The sequence below is a fragment of the Porites lutea genome, chromosome 10, assembly GCF_958299795.1.
Source record: "Porites lutea chromosome 10, jaPorLute2.1, whole genome shotgun sequence".
In the NCBI taxonomy this organism is placed as follows: domain Eukaryota; kingdom Metazoa; phylum Cnidaria; class Anthozoa; order Scleractinia; family Poritidae; genus Porites; species Porites lutea.
The window spans coordinates 23,341,819-23,362,295 of record NC_133210.1 but is presented as its reverse complement, the minus strand read 5'-3'; the positions used below and the strand labels follow the sequence as shown (position 1 = coordinate 23,362,295).

General features: G+C 42.0%; 1 protein-coding gene and 1 long non-coding RNA gene across 2 annotated transcripts in view; one reads left to right on the top strand and one right to left on the bottom strand.

Moving 5' to 3' along the window:
• The window catches only part of LOC140949667 (vitrin-like), a 101,855-nt gene that overhangs the window by 35,278 nt on the left and 46,100 nt on the right, over positions 1 to 20,477 (top strand). The gene's annotated exons all lie outside the window — the stretch shown is intronic.
• LOC140950664 (uncharacterized) overlaps positions 19,440 to 20,477 on the bottom strand; it is a 1,636-nt gene continuing 598 nt past the window's right edge. The window contains exons 2-3 of the long non-coding RNA XR_012167205.1: positions 20,220 to 20,264; positions 19,440 to 19,519 (exon numbers count right to left, since the gene is read on the bottom strand). This is a non-coding gene — a long non-coding RNA (uncharacterized lncRNA). The remainder of the gene's footprint in view (positions 19,520 to 20,219; positions 20,265 to 20,477) is intronic.

Here is a 20,477-nt window from a genome sequence, read left to right as displayed (position 1 = left end):
TAGGAAGATTGGCTCCTAGACCACGTTGCCACGCTACCAAAGCGTTAAGTGGGAAAATTGGTAAACACTGTTTGAAACTGGTAGAGCTGTATTTATCATAAATTCAAAGATATATTTGAGGAATATTCACCATAATCATTATTTGTTGTTGTTTTTAACTTTCCTCCCTCCTTTTCGCCGCAAGTTTTTTTTCGTCCGAACGAGATATTCATCGCACGACATCTCTTCTTCACTGGATTTGCCAAAACCCTCGCACTACGGTGATTAACATAAGCAGAATCAGAATGAGAGTCCTCATATTTAGAGTTATTGTCAAAAGGGTTCTCCTCAAGGTCTTCCCTCAAATTCAGAGGAGGCAATGATGACTTTAATGGAATTTATTCATCTCGATCTAACGGAGGTAATTTCCGACGTCACTTTGGTTGTTTATGCGCGCGTGTCACACGAGATGGCACAATTTGTCATAAAAATAGCACATTTGCATTGGCAATTTATGGAACCAACCCCATAACTTGAAAAGGTATCCAGCCACGATCTCCTTCCTCGATTATGGCTCCTGATTTTAAGTAAAAGGGACAGTAGAGGAAACCAGCGCTCTAAATAATTTTTCACGGATGATATATCCATAAACTGATCAACAACAAACATCTTAACGAAATGTATGTATCGGCAATAAGTGCATCTAGCTTAGTCACTCAAGACATAAGGCAAAACATGTGGATGTCTCAAGACAAGTTTCTTATGAACAATGCTAAAAATGAACTTGATTGTCTTTCATTGTCGGCACCCGTCAACAAGTCAGTGTCGTGTCAGTGTCAGTGTCTTGGACGCTTTATCATTGCCCCACAATCTCCCTTTCTAACCTACAGATGGGTGACTACAATGCGAAGACAAGCTCTGTTGCGTTCTGATACAGTCGAAACTCCATGTGCAGCGACCACGTCATCTTAAGCGACAACTTCCAATAAGCGATCACCTATCCAAAAATTCAAAACTTTCCTGGGCAAATCACTACAATTTGTACCTGTCGTAAACGACCACCTCACCATATATGGTCATGATGAGAGGTCATCTAAAAATATGATTGACTAAGCGAGTACCACGTGTCCAATGACGTAATATAACCCAAGTCACACAACACAAAACGGTAAAACCGAAAATGTGTCACCCAACATCGGTTGCCCTGGGTACAAACGGGGACGTTGGACCTTCATTCCCCGCGTGTCTAAGGCGATGAGTTGCTCAACAACGCGTTGTAAAACACTTGCGTGTTAATGTCGTCCATGGTGATCCCGTGCTGGAGACCGCTGCAGTGGGGGTTGGTTGGGACGTGTCCACTCGGCCATAGGACAGTAGAGGCGTTCAGCGAGTTCGGTCATGAGGGGCCATGGGTGGGCGTGTTGCAGCTTGATGACCATGTGACAAATGTCGACAACAACAACAACAATCTTTATTGTGCTCTTGATACAAAACGTGTTAAGACATACGAAGGAAATAATTGTGAAAAAAAAGAGAGCACAGCCACTCAGAAATAGCAAGAGCCAATCGCGCTGAGTGGCTGGGCCAAGAGGAAAAGTAACTAGATATCAAAGTTGTTATAAATAAACAAATGCACACAAAGACACACAAAGAAGAAATATATAAGCTGTAATAAATAAGCAAATACACAAACAAATAAACAAAGAAGCAAGACAAAACAACGGCTGTGCACACAATTAGCTGCACATAAAGTACACCAATCAATATTTGGAGATGACGATTGCAGACTGTGCTGCAGGGAGGGAGAAAACAGCCAACCTAGAGGGAATAAATGATCCTGCATTCATTATCCTCTTTGTAGGCATGCTGGTCTTGGAAGCAATAACAATTCGGCTCTGTGACATGAACTGTTACCCCATACCCCCCATGGGTACAACCCTCGTGAAAACACAACAAGTGGTCCACGTCCCACCCTCCACGCACTTGAGAACTGGAAGGAAAAAGCCGAAGGCGAAAATAGCTCGTGCGATGGTACGATGAATGTACGTTCTGACCGTGGGATTTTGTAGACTCTTGCCGAGACGTGTCATGGCCTTAAGCATTTGGGGGAAGGCGAACTCGAGTTTTTCTTTGGTCAAGGGCGTCATCGTGGCTCGCGAGGATGCCCCAGAGGAATGACCACATCCACTTTCATGATTTTCCATATCGTTGAGTCAGCTCTCCTGCCTCGGCGTCCGCGCTGGAGACAACATGTGCACTTGCATGGGTTCTACGGGAATGTCTGCTTTGGGCAGCTCGAGAGGAAGCGAAGGCGATCTACTAGGCACTCCTATCATGGTGAAGAGAAGGAAAGCAAATGGAACACACAAAGAGACGTCCTCTTTTTCATGATGGAGAAGTCTAAACCCACATACTGTTCAGCCATTGGTCGTTGTTGGTTAATATGTGTGGAAACCAATCAGAACGATGGTCGCTTCCAGGTCGTCACTGTCCAGGCATTTCTGGAATGGATGATCTGTCTGCGCAACGCCGAACCGGAAGGCAAACCCAAATTGATCCTCCTCTTGTACAATTTTCAGGGCTTCAACGGCTACTTCGTCCTCAACCAGTTGTACCGCAAAGACATGAGCCCTCAACAGATCGTCAATAGGGCCATGAAAACTCCTGTGTTTGGAACTGACCGAGCTCAAAATCAAATTCATCGACAGCTTGAACCTTTTCCCATGCCCTTGGCAGACTTCCTCAATGCCTTTTGTTTGCAGGAGGAGGCAAAAGGTTTATTCCCCACTTTCTCGACAGACCCGAACACCAAACGTATGTGGGGCCTTTGCCCAACAAGCATTATTACGACCCAGACGGCAGGAGCCAAAAACGTCGCGACGCCTTTAGCCGGTGGTATGACAGTTATCACCCTCAAGCATCCTGCATCCCCAAGCAGATGCAATTTTGCAAGCAAGGACAAACTTACAAAAAAGAAGGACCAGATCCTCATAAAGGATCTAATCAGCTATATTTGGAAAAATAGAACAAAAAAGCAAGGCTGATTTTACAATCGGGAATATATATTTCATTTACCAATATTTCGGAAGGCACGGCCTTCCTTCTTCAGGGTCTTATGTAAGAGCCTGAAAAAGGAAGACAGTGCCTTCCGCAATATGTAAAAGAAATATATATATTCTCAACTGAAAAATCAGCCTTGCTGTTTTTGTTCTATATCCTCAAGCAGGCCATACAGAAAGTCGAGGACGATTTCCGAACGAAGTACGGATTGGACACCTTCGAAAAAACATCACCATCACCTCCTACTCCTCTTTCGCCTGTTTCTGACACCAAACACCATCGCCCTCGAATTCCTCTGCACTGTCGGGCCCTCTGCATTAACCAAAATCGTGTGGCCATAGAATGGCTCATCACACAAGGCATCAGCTAAGCACCACCGCCGACGGGCAGCCCCGGTTACGCCACGGTCGCAACAGACACGGTGAAGTGCCCCTAAAACTCGGTCCAGCCCAGACCATTCACGTTAACGGCTACGACGCCTCAACCCACACCGTCTGAGAATTTTACGGTTGGTGCCCAACATGTTATCCGCGACGCCTTAAAACCCATCGCAAACTCAACCATGGCACACCCTATGATCTTTGGGTCCAAACCCAGGCGCGGTGAAGACCGACTACCAACTCGTCATTCAATGGGAATGTCATTGGCGGCGGCACAAGTCCTTAAAACATGGGCCGACTCAACCCAAATCCTCGAGCTGGCCTTCTCTGTATCCTCCCGAAAATTCACGAACATGGAAACCCAGGTCGCCTAATCATCTTTAACAATGGCTCCCCCACTGAATGCATTTCTGCATTCATTGATTATCACCTGAATCCTCTGGTACAGCCTCTTCCGTCCTACATCAAAGACACGACTCACTTCCTTCACAAACTCTAGCAACTTGCTCCAATCCCCAGCAATGCTATCCTCCTTACGCTTGATGTTTCATCATTAGATACAAACATACAACATAACACATTACAACCAATTTAGTGTTTTCAAGAGATTAAAAAGTCTTCTCATTAGAAACGTTATGTTGCGTTTATACAAGGCGTTTATGCTATCGCGCTGTCATTATTGTTCGCTTATATGGCACTTCTGTAGCGCGAGAAATCGTGATAAACTAGAGCTTTTGAATAAACGCATTTTTAGATTTATAACAACCATCTCCCAGCATTTCAAAATGCAAACATCTGCGCCCCTTACATGTCAGTTTTTACTGCAAGGCCAAAACCAATTACATCTTCACTTACACCAAAGGAAGACGACATATACATGACCCCTTAAACTGTAAACGCTTTGAGGTCCTTAACTATGGTCATCTTATTATTTCTACTTCTGTCTCTGAACATTTTAATCACGCCGATCACTCTATCAACGACGTCCTTCTTGTTTCCTTAGAACTAATCCGTAGCCACCGTGACCCATTTAGAGGCTCACCTCATCGACAAAGCAATGACATTAGAACCCCGTTGTATAAATAGAAGTGATGAACTCAACTGGGAACAGTTATCTTTTTAGTAGTCTGTTATTCTCTGTTTGCTATGTATTGAAATCTCGCAAACGTAACGTTCATGTTTTATCTGTATTCATTTTTTTGTATTAAAGAAAGTACCGGTCCAGAACTACTAAAGATACGGCTGACCCTCATTGGTTTGTCGTTGTGGTTTTGTCTTTACAAGTGTTTCCAACTCCCTCAAAGTCCTCACCCGCCTCGATGCCACGGAAACGTTTTCGGTGGTCGAACAGAGTCCATACGCACCAATCACGAGGGGGAAGAGATTCACTAAGATGAGACCGTACTCCATTAGTCACCCGCAAATCGAGACCGAGTACAAGGCCTCCACCTCGGAGAGGCCCAAGTCGTCCTCATGACGTTCGGTCTGATCCAGCCCCTCGTGTTAGCCCTTCGATCGAGCTCTCTATCATCCCGGTGTTACCGATGTGCAAAGCCATAAAACTGCTGTCCATTCTCTGCCTTCGGTGTGCAGAGAAACAACAGGCTCGGGGTATGAGTGCAGCTGCAAGTGTCCCCATTCCGATGAAGCACGCGCCTTTGATGGCACGTGGTGGAGCGAGGAGCTCAAGGTGTTGTTGGAACAAGGTTACCGGGTGCTGTACACCTTCCAGACCTGGGACTTTGAACTTATCCATCAACAAGGCCATCGAAGGCAAAATAGAATGGGACGGTTGGTCTCCACCGAAGTAGCAGAGAATCCCGAGCCACCCACCTCCGCGAGTACCTCCACCCTAAGGGGCTGGTCCTGGACCCCGCCCGTGTTTAGAAAAGCCTGGTCGGCAGACCTTGTGCAAACTCATGGCCAACAAGACGCAGGTCACCACCTGTAAAGAGGTAGAGCGGTTTTCGAAGTCTACGAAGACGACACACAGATCATAAACTGCAACTCCCTGCTGGCGACGAAATGCTCGACGTGTAACACTGATACGCCGACGACGTGAGCGAACGGTCTAGCCGAACCATCATCCTCGTGGTCATTTCCACCCCGGCCGAAGCTCGCATGCAACCCTAAAGACAGAAACTGTTGCCGTTACTAGACCATGATCTTGACATGGACACAGGTTCCGTCATCTACATCTATGGCACGGGTCAGTGCCCCTAACCACGTGGATCAATTCATTGTCGATTACCTTGGCCTGTTAAGTCACCCACATGAGGAAACAGTGTTACATGGTCCTCATCTCTCAAAGCAGTCGCAACAACGACGACATTAACTTCGTCACCAAAAAGGCCTAGCTGCACGAAGAGCTGAACAACCCCGCCCCAGTGACCAGGACACTCAAAGTGCACATTCCACACAAAATCACCAGAAACGTCACCTCCAACTCTCCACTCCATTCTCCAGACCAAGGGACTGAAAAAGGTACCCGAAAAAACGCGTCATCGATATATCGTAAAAATGGCTATAGTTAACCCTGTGGCTACGGCATACCCGTCCCCTGGACCCCTCGCGACGAGAACATGGTGGATCTCTTAACTAGCTTATAAATCAAGAGACGACTGTCCACCAAGGAGAATAGCCTGAATTTCCGACATCACTTCGAGTCGCTTATTCCCTCAGTGATACCTGAATCTATGAACCGTTAATGCTATCCAGTGACGACACTACCCTAAAACCGGGAAGTGATTGGTTGATTATCCAAACATTCGCATAATTATGTAAAATTAAGAGAAATTTTAGTAGGATTGTCGTTTGATATTCGGCGATTGGCAAGCTTGAGGGTCCGACGTTTCCTCATGCAACCTTGCAACCGATCAATAAAAACGTGTTCCGTGACACATCCCTGGTGTCACCTTTCCATTTTGTGACCTTCCTTACGTCATTGGGCACGTGGTACTCGCTTAGCCAATCAGATTTTTAGTTGACCTGTCATCATGACCATATATGGTTTCCCTATAGTGACGCATATTAGTGGTGACAGCGACCACTTATTTGGATGAAGGCTTTGGAATTTTCCATTGTTTCAATAATTCTCTTATTAGCGACCAAGCCCCAGTTGTTCAAAAGTTGGATAGCACTATTCACCAGATAAATCACTATCCAACGGATAAGTGCTACGGAAACCAATTGTGCTATCCAGTGCATAGTGATTTATCTGGTGGATAGCGTTATCCACCCTTTGAACAACTAGGGCCAGTTGAGGCGTAGTTTGAGCTCTACGTTTGCCGCGTGCACTCTACCTTTTTCCCCCTGTGGCTCGATTCTCTTAAGCGACCACCTTCCGTTTGCGACCGCATTTTGGGTGGTCGCTTTCGGGGTTTCGACTGTCCAGTATCAGAAATATTGAGACTTTAAATATCCTCGTCAATTCTTTTCTTCTACACTATGCGATTAGCGCCCGCTCCTCAGGATCCGAAAGCGTACTTTCAGTCATTTCGGAGAGAAATGACCAGACAAGACAAAAAAACTACTTCAAATTGAGTAATTTAACTTCATTACACCAACATTTAACCCACTAATGTTTCCTATAGCCCATGATATTTCCAGCAGTAATTAATTCCCATTCAGGCAACCTGTAGTTACCATGTACTAGCCCGGAAGCTATTTCAACTAGCCCGAAAAAGTTTTGATGAACAGGATAAATTACAGTTCTTTTGTGAAAGGTTTGAACCCAGGAGTCATTTCATAAGTTGGTTAAGTATGATCGTCTGGGTGAACGTAGTCCTAACTAGGATTGTTGTTCAAAGTGGATGACGTTTCGAAAACCTGTGCGGTAATCATCTTCAGAGTCAAAGTGAGTTGTATCACGTCCGTTGACAGTATTAAACTCTGGTTATTGATCTGATTGGTCAATTAAGTCGCGATGTCATTGGTCATCTGTCAGTTAAGCCGAGGTGTTATAGGCTATGAAGACTGGTAATGTCGTTGGTACTCTAATGTCATTCTTCTGTAATTTGAATTCCTTCCCCAAAAAAGTCACCCGTCAGGCAAGTTAAGAACAGATTTCGCATAACAGTTATTCCTCGAGCCCGTATGGGCTCTGAGTCAATAGCCCATGAGGCCGAGGGCCGAATGGGCTATTGACCAAGAGGCCATGAGGGGGAGAGGAATAATTGTTTTAGTAAAATTCAACTAGTTGGTAAAAAATATCGAGACAAAACAACTTTAGCTAGTTAAAGTAAGATCCGTTTTGGCCGCCAAAAATCCGACGCTTTTCGCTACTTGTGGGCTATAACATATAGCCTAGTAGTAGCTCAACCAATCAGAACGCAGCATTGATAATAGACCACTAGTTGGATTTTACTAAAGCGCGATAGCCCAGGGCTATCGGACACTACTTTCTTTGCAGGCTAAAGAGCACTACTATCCTGACCAAAAGGGTTTGAGATACTTCCCTTTTACCTCCTCTTTTTGGTAGGGAATTTGCGAGTGATGGACAATTCACGGTTGTACATACGGCTTTTTGCTTGTAAATACGCTCCTCCCTGAACAAAATTAAAGTCCATACACTTTGAATGCTTTTGAAAATTTTTTGGCCTGCAAGACCCAACACTGTCCAAGAGGAGGGGGATTATTAGAGAATACACAGATCATACACATGTCTGTAAAAACGTTTAGACCAGGATTGTAGGTGAGCCAATGTTCTTACATTGTCTACGTTTGGAGAGAAAGGTGGGGTCGATAGGCATCGTTATCACTTTTCATAAAACAGACACCTAAACGAAGCCTCAACATGAAGCAGTGGAAATTTTGAAGAACGTTTCGAAGTTCTGTGTGGGAACGAGGTTAGTTTTCATATGTCAACAGCAAAAATCAGTTGCAATGGTAATTTAAATGCGCTTACTGCCCCGTACAGTTTAGAGAAAGCGAACTCCTGGATTTCCACTCGCTTTCCTAGTACTGAATTTGAGAAAGAGAGGAATTTTGAAGCAACTTTACAATAAATGGGCCATCTCTACCTATTTGCCCCATAGTGTTAGGAATTTTCAGACATTCGCCGTAGGCACTGCCGCGCTGCGTTATTGCTTGCACTACTACTAGATATTCCAAATGGCCAGTAAAAAGACTACGCCAGGATTAAAAGAATTGACAGTATTTTTCTAGCACATTTTCGTGTAGTGATTTTTATCTTTGTTAAGATAATCGAAATGCGCGTTCTATGAGATAGAAAGTAAGAATGATGTACACGAATTAAGATAACACCACTCAAAAGTAGTTGATTGGCCTTTCATCACTGCGATGTATACCAGCTAGCATCATTCTAGGCCCCATCCTTTGTCGTCTGGATTCAACTTAAGTCCCTCCCATAAATGAGAACCGTTCATGGAATTTGGATGCAAAAACCCATAACTTTATGGAGTTCGTACTTTCGGATAATATAAGCGTGCATGACAAAAAACAATACCAAACGTTCATTGTTAACGTTTATTCAATGTATGTAATTGATTTCCCGGCTTTCAAAGCTGCGATGCTCAATAAGAAATCGTCCTTTTTTAGAATTCAAAAACTCAATTGGTATATAGCTTTGAAGTCTAACCGAAATGTATTGCATTTCACGCTTGTGCATAAAACGTTTAAAATTAAACTGCCTTTGCAACAAAATGCCCTATACAAGGGGTAGACTGCTACGCAGTTTATTTGTTGAGAATTGGTCATGATGTTTATGTTACTGTTTTATTTCACTAATACTCCTCTAAAACATTCTTTTTATATATATAGAAAAGGCCGATTTACTCGTAACAAATTTTGTCCATTGAGTGTATATCCCACAAAACGAATCGCTTGGAAAAAACCAGACCTGCCAGTACCTTACGAGTACCGTACACTTATATACACCGACTATTCGATTGGGCTGGTTCACACTAACGACGATATCGAGTCGTAATCAGAAAACAGCGCAGTCCATACTTATGACACTGAGGGAGCGTGTGCTCCTACGGATCAGCAGTGAAAAATTTTGAATTCTAGCAGAGTTATAAAGACAAGTATGACGTCAAGTTACTATGGTAGCAAAACGTCTGGATCTCAACAGTCTTTCTTGACAGAGACGGCCATTTGCATTGTCCAACGACGGAAGGAAAAAATGCGCTACCGTTTGTGTTCTTGAGTGTAATCATGTACAGGAAAGTCATACATATCGATTTTTTATTTTTTTCTGCCATATTGCAGGACCACGGTTTGTCGAGATCGAGAAATTTTGCTGTCATGGCAACGTGACGTTAAGTCTTGTCGTCTTTATTTCAATATTTAGCATGCGTACTTATCCCAGGGTAAGTCGTTCTTGGGGCTCTTCCACATGTAACCGCAAATCTGAAAACGCAGATTTGTTTTACTCTTTTCTCGAAAAATATGCGTCCTACGTAATGTATTGGAATCGTTTTTGCCCGTCCAAACGAAAAGTAACGCTAAAACAATAGAAACGCGATAACTTCAAAACCTGTTTTCGTCCGTCCACACAATAACGATAAACCAACGTTTTCAAAAAATCCTACACCGGGAAACGTTTTCCAAAAACGCTGTTTTCGTGTGACCGGAAGGCTAAAACGTTTCCAAAAATATCCGGATACGTGTGGACGGGTCCTTACACTACTTAGACCAACATAAAAAAGTATAGTGATCCCTTACAAGAGTCACGTGACAATTATTAAAGGCGTCAAGCAATAGTTGAAAGAGAAAAAATATATAGCTGTAAACGAGTTTAATTTTACTGTTAGGCAGCGTTCTAATTTCTTACTGGGACCATCAGTTTCGCATACCTTGGGTGCTACCCATTTACACACACCATCCGAGTGGAAATCCTGTGCATAAAAATAATACTGTAACATCTGGCCCAAGTTGTTCAAAAGGTGGATAATGCTATCCACCGGATAAATCACTATCCACTGGATAGCGCAGGGGGTTCCTCTAATACTTATCCGTTGGAAAGTGATTTATCCGGTGAATAGCGCTATCCAGCTTTTGAACAACTCGGGCCTGACCTGCTGCCAAGTATATCCCAATCAGCTGAACAGGCCAAAAGGAGTAGACAATTTGCGTCGCCTTAAATCACAGCCCATATTTTCCGAGGTTTCCCAAACGGAATGGCTCGTACCATTTGATTTTCCATCCAGAATTTCCAGTTTTTCCATGTAAATCGTAAGTGCCCCTGGTTACATGTTTTCGATTTTGACTATCGCTGTCGAGGTTTGAATCAGCTGAAACACCTCATCAGCCAAAACAGAGGAAAGACCGTCAAATGCCTACTTCTAATAAAAAATGATAACAGCTGATTTTTCAGTGGCTTCACGCGTACTTTTATCTTAAATCTATTTCACCATTTTCATAGAAATCAAAGTTAATGGAACCCTCCACCCTAAAGAGGCTTTTTGAACGGTTTCCGTCACTGCGAGTCTGTTTCAGGTCTGACACATTAGAACGGGTTGGAAGATCGGGATTTCTGTTACCCTCTTTATCTACCAAAGGCTGGTCACCATTCGAGGTACACGTGTCATCTGAAATTAGAATGAAAGTGATCTAGTGACTGGTTCAAAATTAGGGATATAAGGGTAGGTTAAATCATCAGCTAAGGACCTATTCATATGATCCCGGGTAACCAGGATGAAATTCTTAGAGGAGAATGCTTTCAACGCTGCTGTCATCGATTTCACGTTCCTTGCTCTCTATCAAAAAGTCTTTTTTTCCTTAAACTTATAACAGACCCTAATGACGCTGAACTGGCTTTCTCTCAACGGAGTGGAAGGCGTAGTTGGGGTTGTAGTTGGAAACGTGTCGCTTTCGTATTTGGACTGAAGGGTACATAAGGAAAATTTCCAGGTGGTGTGACTGAAATCTTCGTTAAAGAAACAACAATCCAAGTTCAACGGGCAGACCTTATGTCTCTATATATGAAGTCAACGCACGCAATAGAGTTGTGGAGAGATCTCGGTCAAACAACCAGAACCAGACATTCTATTTGCTCAGGTTTATGTGAAGAGACACCAACTCGGCTGCCTTCGCATGGCGCGCTACCCTTTGTAAATAAGTGCAAAACGCGCCTCCAAAAATAGTTAACAGTGAAGTTTTGACTATATCAAAGGAAGTTAACTATAGATGTAAAGGAAAAATTTCTCCTTCCGGATAAAGCTGTAGTAGCTCATGGTCACATTGCTTGTGCGGCCAGTTTAACAATGGTTCTATTTTGTAACTCACTGATAGAGTAGTTCTGTGTTTAATAGGTGTTAAGTCGAAAATTGTATATCTAACTAACCTGGCCTCGTACTGCTATTGTCACCACTTTCTGACTGATTAGGATGGGATGGTCTTCCTTCAAACTGTATAAAGTTATTAACAGTATTTCCTGCAAAATTAATAGAAGCTTCCTTCCCCGTATTCGTGCTTTCAGCACTTCCAGTTCTAACCAACTTTTGTTTCTGCGACTGAGTGTTGCTTCTGCGCGCCTTAAGTGAAAACATCCAGTAAGGTTTACCAGTCGTTACTGTATTTCTCTGATGCTTTAGTGATCTTCTCATCCGCTGCTGACCCAAAAATCTGCTTGTTCCTTGTGAGGGTATGAACAGGGCACTCTCCTCAGTAACAGCTCCTTGCCTTCGACCTGTTCTGGGCAATTGCAATAGAATTTTCTGTTGCCATTGGAGACCTTTCTGCAGTCTGCGTTTGATGAACTTGATCTGCACTAAGAGAAACCGCTAAACCACAGTTTTCATGTTGAACAGGAAAAGCAGTTTTTGCTGGTTTAAACGGTAAAGTAGGCTTCACCGGTTGGTGAAGATAGTCTTGGTCTTTTCCGGTTTAGGGGGTTTTGCTGGTCTATCAAGTAAAACAAGTTTTGCTGGTTTATCTGGTAGAGTAGGTTTTCCTGGTTTGTCCGGTAAGGCAGGTTTTGTCGGTATATCGTGGTCAGCAGATCTTACCGGTGCATCCGTTGGATCAGGATTTGCTGCTGGTTCAGGATTTACCGATAAGTCCAGTAAATCAGGTTTGGGTTCAGATGTAGTAGCGTCCATAGACTGAAGCATGACGTTATCAAATGAAGGAGGCCTTGGCCGAGGAGAGGAATCCTCTGAAGTCGAGGATCGGTTCTTGTGGGATTTTAATGGACACTTTCTTATTATTGTGAGTGGAGCAGATTTAACCGAATCACTAAAAACAAGAGAGAAAGAAATTACAAATAGTAGCGGGTTTTGAATGTACAGGAACAGGTTTAGTATGTCTAAGCAAAAAATACATAAACAGGAAACTAATTATTGAGCACGGACAACACTCAACGGACAGTTCAACCGTAATTAACATTAGGCTTGAGACAGACCAAAAAAAGACTGTTTCTGTTTCTTTATTATTTTAGTCGGTCTCTACTGGGGTTCCGAAACATGCAAGTCTTTTCTTTCGTAACTGTTTCAACTAAACATTTAAACTACAGTGCTTACGCTACCAAGGAAATGAAACTATCATACATCTAGCTGTTATACGTTTTTTTACAATTAAGCATTAATCTGGCTTGCCAAACAAAATCTTGGAAAGGACACCTAATGACTTGGCGAGTCTTGACACATACCTTGTTCGAAATTTCGTATCCAGCAAGTCTTTTAGGTTAGGCAGAGGGTTACGTAAGTTCGGCGTCCCAAGCCCGTTAACCTGACGGATCTAAATTTCAAAATACAGACCGTAGTAAATATATTAATAAAGCAGCGGGTTTCTACAGAGACATTGGTCGGTACATGCAAAAGATCTTGAGGCTTCACGGTTACATGGCCTGAAAACAGATCATTTCATGTTCGTTCCAAGAAATTATCGGTTTCAAATTCACTACTATCAAAAAGAGACCTTCCTGCTCGACGATACGTTGCTCTGTTCGACCACGAGAATATTAGCTTGGCAAAGGATATATATCAAAAAATAAATGTTTCGCGGAAAAGCAATATTTTATAACAATGGTACTAAATAATTGTTTCTATTTTAATACATAAATTTAGCTATTAAACCCTAAAAGCTGAACTCCCCCGTAAGGCTGACCATTTACTTGAAACAATAAACGCTAAACCACTGGGAAAAAATTGCGAATTTACATGACGTTAACCTTGCTTTTTACCTCAGCTCGTTGGCACAGGAACACATTTTTCCTTTTACAACACGTTGCTGGTTTTAAGTAACGTCAACAAAATTCAAATTAAGGAATAATCAATTCTTTCGCGTTTTTACTTTTACGAGGTGTTAGAGCAGCAAATCATTTATATTTTGACAAATTTTCAGTTCGAAAGCGTTCTTCGTTTTGTGATAGAGTGAGCTTTGGGGTGACGTAGCATTTTAATGGCGGACCAGGGGCCTGTTTCTCGAAAGTCCCGATAGCTTTTCGGGCCCGAAAAGATGTTTATTTGCAGTGTTTGCATTCAAGACCAAAGTTTCAATAAATTTGAAACTGATACAATGTAACTATCAGTTAACAGAGCAAAGTTGACCGGTTTGTGAGGTAGGAATTGTGCATTTATTCGACAGGTTGTGATTTTAAAATTTGCCTTCGGGCCCGAAAAGTTACCGGGCCTTTCAAGAAACGGGCCCCAGATCGTGTCTTTGAATAAGTACTCTTTTAGTGTTTCGGCAAAAGCCTGACAGATTTCTCGGCCAGTTTGCGGCCGCAAAGAGACACCAATATGGCGTCTCCATACAAAGTTCTACAGATTTGGGTAAAACATTTCCTCGAATATTTGACATATGAAAATCGCAGAGACCTGCAGAATCTTGGCGAAACTGTTTGCACACTTATTTTCTCTAATAGGCATGGGTCGCACTTGGCAAAGTTTTGGAAAAATTTGTTTACCTTGCGGTAGAAATCTGTCATCAGGAGACATTGCCAAGTGCGACCCCAAGTTTTCCGGTTGGAAAAAAACTTTGCGAAACAGAAAAACATTAAAAAGATGCCGAAGTGCTTGGGTGGTGCAGGCAGATTTTGGAAAACTCGAGCTAAACAATAGGAATCACGGCGGTAAGTGTCAGCACTTGTCAGCGAAACGTGACCAATTTGAAACACGATCAATTTGAATCAATCGTTGAAATTTTCTGACCTTCGCGTTTTCGTTGTGGACAGACGAGGCTACCACTAATTTTCGCCATTTTAACGTTTTTGCGAAAACTTTCTACGGGCGAGCAGTTCATAAGCTTGTAATCCTTCGCTATTTCAACGTTTTAACGGGAACTCTCTACAGGCGAGCCAATTATAGTCTACCCAGGCACCGTCACAGGTTTGTTATTCTGCGAGCTAAATGCAGTCTTTGCAGCCAAGCACTTTATTTTCTTTATTTCTCCCATCCTCCTGAAACTGGGAAAGGAGGAAAACGATCCTACGCCAAATGATCGGACTGCGAAGAGATAATGTTCTCTGGTATCTGGCCTATTTTAGTTCTCAATGTGTCAAAACAACGACAATTAACTCCCACTAGTAAATACTAGTGCGACCCTCCTCGATTTGACTAAAAGTTTTCTTTTCCGGTTGCGGTTTCGAATTTTCGTGGTTTTTTAGCCGGCAAAGATGAAAACTTTTCCCAAGTGCGACCTATGCCATATCCCAGATTCTAAAAAAAACTTTATCCTTGGAATGGTTACGATATTAATTTGTGACGGCGTGACGGTGAAAACAAGCCATAAGCACAAATGCTAATAAGGGAAGAATTGACCCCTAACTGCGTTGATCATTTCAGGAATCAGTCACCGCCACCCGAATAAGGAAAACAAATGACCTATCCATAGGCTTTAAAAGAAATTAGTGAAAATCGAATGCTAGACCAAATTTCAATTTCATGGAAGCTCCGCTACTAAACAATGTGACAATAATGATCTGAATTGGAGGGAAGTAACCGACCTTAGATAGTTTGACAAATTTACACATCTCAATGAACAGCGTTTTAAGGCTATGGCGAAAAAAAAGTAAATATAAGTTTAAGCTCTAACAAAAGGGGGAAACAATGCTCAGTAGTATAGGGCGCACCGGTTACGCCGTTGTTTTGCGCAGGAATCTCATTAGCGTGCGCAGGAATACAATAACTAAGTGACGTCATAGGCTATTGTCTTGATCTCATGAATAAAATGCGCAGGAATCTCATTAGCGTGGGCAGGAATAAATTAACGCCAATGACGTCATAACCTTTGTCTTGATCTCATGAATAAAATGCTCAGGGATGCCATTAAGATGCCATTTTCCCTCCACCACCACCACCACCACCGCCACCACATTTCTATTGTTTTCCCTCCACCACCACCACCGCCACCACATGGTGGTGGTGGCGGTGGTGGTGGTGGTGGTGGTGGAGGGAAAACAATAGAAATGTGGTGGCGGTGTTGGTGGTGGTGGTGGTGGTGGAGGGAAAACAATAGAAATGTGGCGGTGGTGGTGGTGGTGGTGGTGGAGGGAAAACAATAGAAATGTGGCGGTGGTGGTGGTGGTGGTGGTAGAGGGAAAACAATAGAAATGTGGCGGTGGTGGTGGTGGTGGTGGTGGTGGTGGAGGGAAAACAATAGAAATGTGGCGGTGGTGGTGGAGGGAAAACAATAGAAATGAGGAGGAGGAGGAGGAGAGAAAAATGGGAATAAAAAAATTGCGGAAGGAAAATAACAAAATTGTGAAAAGGAGAGGGGTAAGTAAAACATTGTTTGCAATGTAAAAAGGAGCTATTTTGCCTTTTCCCTCATTAATATGCACGATTTGCCCGCCAAAAATCAGTAAACGGGAACTAGGACAATCACAGCAGCAGCAAAGAGGACAAGAGCTAGTTTGTCTTTGCCCTCATTAACATGCACGATTTGCCCGCCAAAAGTCAGTGAACCGGAAATAGGACAATCACAGCAGCAGCAAATAGGACTTGCATAAATACATTACGCCTCCGTGATTTTAAGTCACAGACAAGTTTGACTTTACTCCTCAGACAGTATGAATTAACCAATAAAAACGTTTCTTATTTTCTAACTAACCAATCGAAAACGAAGACGTTTATCGACCTTAAAGTAACTAGAAATCCTAAGCCAACTAAAAATAGTACATGACCTTATCTTAATGGCATCCCTGCGCATTTTATTCATGAGATCAAGACAAAAGGTTATGACGTCATTGGCGTTAATTTATTCCTGCCCACGCTAATGAGATTCCTGCGCATTTTATTCATGAGATCAAGGCAATAGCCTATGACGTCACCTGGTTAATGTATTCCTGCACACGCTAATAAGATTCCTGCGCAAAAAAACGGCGTAACCGGTGCGCCCTATACTACTATGCTCATATGCTCGCCTGCCTCCTTTCAAAATAACGGTTATTTGTAAGTCGTTAGCACAATACAAACATTTAAATTGAGATTCTACCGGAGTTATGTTCTTGTTCAAAAGAAATATTCCATAGAAAAACTTGGCTAGTTCTTTGCCTCTGTTATGTAATGGAAATCTGAAAAAGGTATAACAAATAAAGTGTTTTATGTATTTATCATCAGCACTTATAATAAAACGACAATTCGCTTGCAACCTAGAGTTACAGCAGTATGAAACATATTGTATTCAGATGCGTTAAATCAACTCAGCGACATATTTAAAAGAGAGCTCGCCATTTAAGTGATATTAACAATATAGCTCTTGCGCTGACATGAAAACCATACATGATACGGCTTCTGTTCTTGGTGCGATTTTTGTAGCGTAGCGAAGCTGCGCCGTGCCGACCTCGAAAGTGAAACGTCACGTACCGGATGGCGTATTGCCACTCCTCGTTGGAGTGTGTACAAGTATTCGGACCGTAGCGGAAGTAAATGAGTAGGAGCGTCGACTGGAACCCACTGAGATGGAAGAAAATATTCAGATGTGAGAATTAGGATTTAGTTTACCAGACCGTCTCGGCCAATCGTTCCGGCACGATGTTCGAGGAGTGTATACGACTTGCTCCAGTTGTGGATTGTTGCCGTTCATAATGTACAGAACAGCTGTCCATGTCGGCAAAAAATGTTTTCCGGTATGGTGCAAACATAGCCTAATTCACGCCAATTTCCTCAAATTCGATCCAAGAATTAATTTTAGTCAAAAAACCACTCTTGTTATGGCCAGTACTTACTTTCTGTCCTTTTCTGGAACCTTTTCACTTCTCAAATCTACAATGGTAGGCCTAGAGCCATGAGAGTTGACTGGATATCTCAGAGGCAGTTGCAGGAATCTGGCAATCATGCTGACCACATGACACGTGTAACCCAAAGCAACTGCAAGAGTTTCATCATCCATGGCTAGAAAAGAAAAATATATATACAACTTGTATGACCTAGCAGCTAACTTGTGGGGAAAGAGCTGTCTATCCTGGAGCATTGGACTGGTTTAAAAAACAAAGACATTTTTGCACTACAGGAACTGTCCGTTAACCAGTAACCATGTGAAAATGTTTTCACCTGACTGACAAGATAAACGTTCAGTTTCTGTTAAGAATTAGTACCTGTTATTTCTAGGGTGTGTAAAATTGCATTCAGTCAAGCTATACAACTGCTTTATCCCGTGCTATTGCTATACTGATTCAACATTTATTCAAAAGACACAAGTCCTGTAACGGACTAAAATACTCAAATAAGACTTTTTCGAATCGATCAGCGGACTTAACGTTAAGGATTTCGCTTGGCAACGCTTTCCAGTCCTTGAAAAAGAGGAATAACGCTGAACAGACACCAGAGGTCCCAAAACTTTGTTTGGTGGAACTAAAAAATCTGTTAGATACAGTTGTACTGTTTTCCCCCTTAGGAGACTTGAAAACGGACGGATAAATGACTTTAAAGTGGACTGATGGATAGGTAGATGAAGGCTAGATGTGTTCTTAAACAAGGTTCTAGCTCGTTAAAACACTGATAGAGATAACACATTGATAACAACACTTGAGGGGTTTGCAAAGCTCTTAAGAAGCTAGAGTTGCTCTCGGCTACGCCTGTAGCAACCCTTACGCTTCTTTCGTGCTTAGCAACCTTCCGCGTGCATAACTCGATGGTTGCATGCTGCACGTTTACCATTTCTTAAATTTGTTGAAGCCCCTCTCCTTCCCTCCTTCCATCCAACCAGTTATTCACTAAGACATACTACTTAACCTTTCAATGCACATTTTAAATTCGCGGTTTTAGTTTAATTCAAATTTCAACAGCAAATCCGAACATGTTGATTCCAGTAAAAGATGGGCATAATCGTAATAAAAACATCTTACCTGTAAATTCATCAGACTCACTGTTGGGAAGCCGCACTCCACAAATAAGCTTTTCTTTGGTACCTTTTAACTGATCAAGAAAGTAATTTGACAAACATCGATAAGTTCAGCAGGGAATATTGTAGCAGAGAGCTTCTCTTTATTGACATATGAAAAATGTTCAAACATACTGAAAATAATTAGTCAGGTACAAAGAAAACACGACGGTGCGTTAATTTTCGCACTTTATGTCCATTGTTAGTAAGTACATCGTACCTCAACGATTGGGTAAATGCTCATTAGTTCAGAGATAAGCTGCCGACGCCTCATGCCAAGCTGAGCAGTTAACTTCACCAGTGATTCCCTTCAAAACAAAGCAAACTTTGTGAATAGTATGCGACAGATGGCAAAACTTGCGTCTGTGAATTGGTCCTCAGCGCTGCACAGTCAAATCTCACTATGGCAGATATCCTCAGGATCACACCTTCATTACGTCACGTTACTCGACTTTCTTGTTTTTTCTATCTACCGCCCAAACGCGTGGTTGTTTGAATGCGAAATTTCACTCCAGCTTAGAAGTAGGGGTGGATGAGGACCTACGGACGATCACGTGACCACCAAACCTTGCATTGAGCATTGATAGGTTTCCATTTTCTTTTGTAATGGAAGCTCCTCTCCGCGCTCTATTATAGACATTATATTACTGCACTATAAGTGAAAAAGCCTATAATGTACAGTATGACAGCAAAATGTTGAAAATGCCCTCTAAGCTAAAGAACTCACCTTTCTTCTATGTGAGCTAGTTCGTGTTCTCTTAGAGAAGACTTCCATAATTCCAACTGCTCTTAATTCCTTTCAAGGTTTAGTTCTAAGAAATTACAACCATACACCGTGAAATAAACATACAGGTAGTGGCATGAACTAAATTATGACCAATTTGTTCCTTTGGTACTGTTTGCTGTACAGGTTGGTTCTCACTACATGGAAAATAAAATAATCCTAAATGTGACCATTCAAACGAAAGCTGCTGGGTAGTATACCTACACCTACATGTATACTTTCCCATATATTTTTCGCAAACACACAAAAAAATCGCAATTTTTGCACCTGCGTGCAAACCCGGACATAAGTGCCAAATGAAAGCTTACATGTATGTGCAGTACTCCCTCGTTTACAATGTGTTTCTAACTTATGAATTATTTCGTGGATAAATTATAATCCTCATAATTCAAATAAACCCTTAAGGTGTTGTGCTATTTTTATCTTTAAGTATTAATTTCTAGAGAAGAAGGCTTGATTTGTGCTCTCTTTATTTACAATTGCATATATCTTAACTTTTTTTATTTCCCTTTTCTGCTTCATGTAGATGAACATAAACTCTGCGATTTAATTACCAAGATTTAATTACTTCTTGTTTCCACGCAGTATTATATTGTAAGCTGATGAAAAGTGACAAAGGTACACTCCTGTAACTCATGAATAAATTAAAAGTTGAAACAGTACAAATCCCAGAGAAACTCAGGACCAATTTCACAAAATTTTATCTTTGTATGTTAAAATGCACTTACCATGCTCTCTGAGCTTCTCCAAGAAATTCTTTTCCTCTTCTCTCTCTAATAATAACATTGGATGAATTTAACCGTTACTTATATACAATAATACATGTGACTGTATCTACACCTACAAACACATTCCTTCAGCCTGATTAACACGATTATACTATACACCCTGTATAATTAAATATCTAATACTTAATTGGAATATATCAGGGCTTTTTGTTTTTTGCTTTATCTCCTTGGTCTGCACAAGTGAGTGTCCTAGAGTAT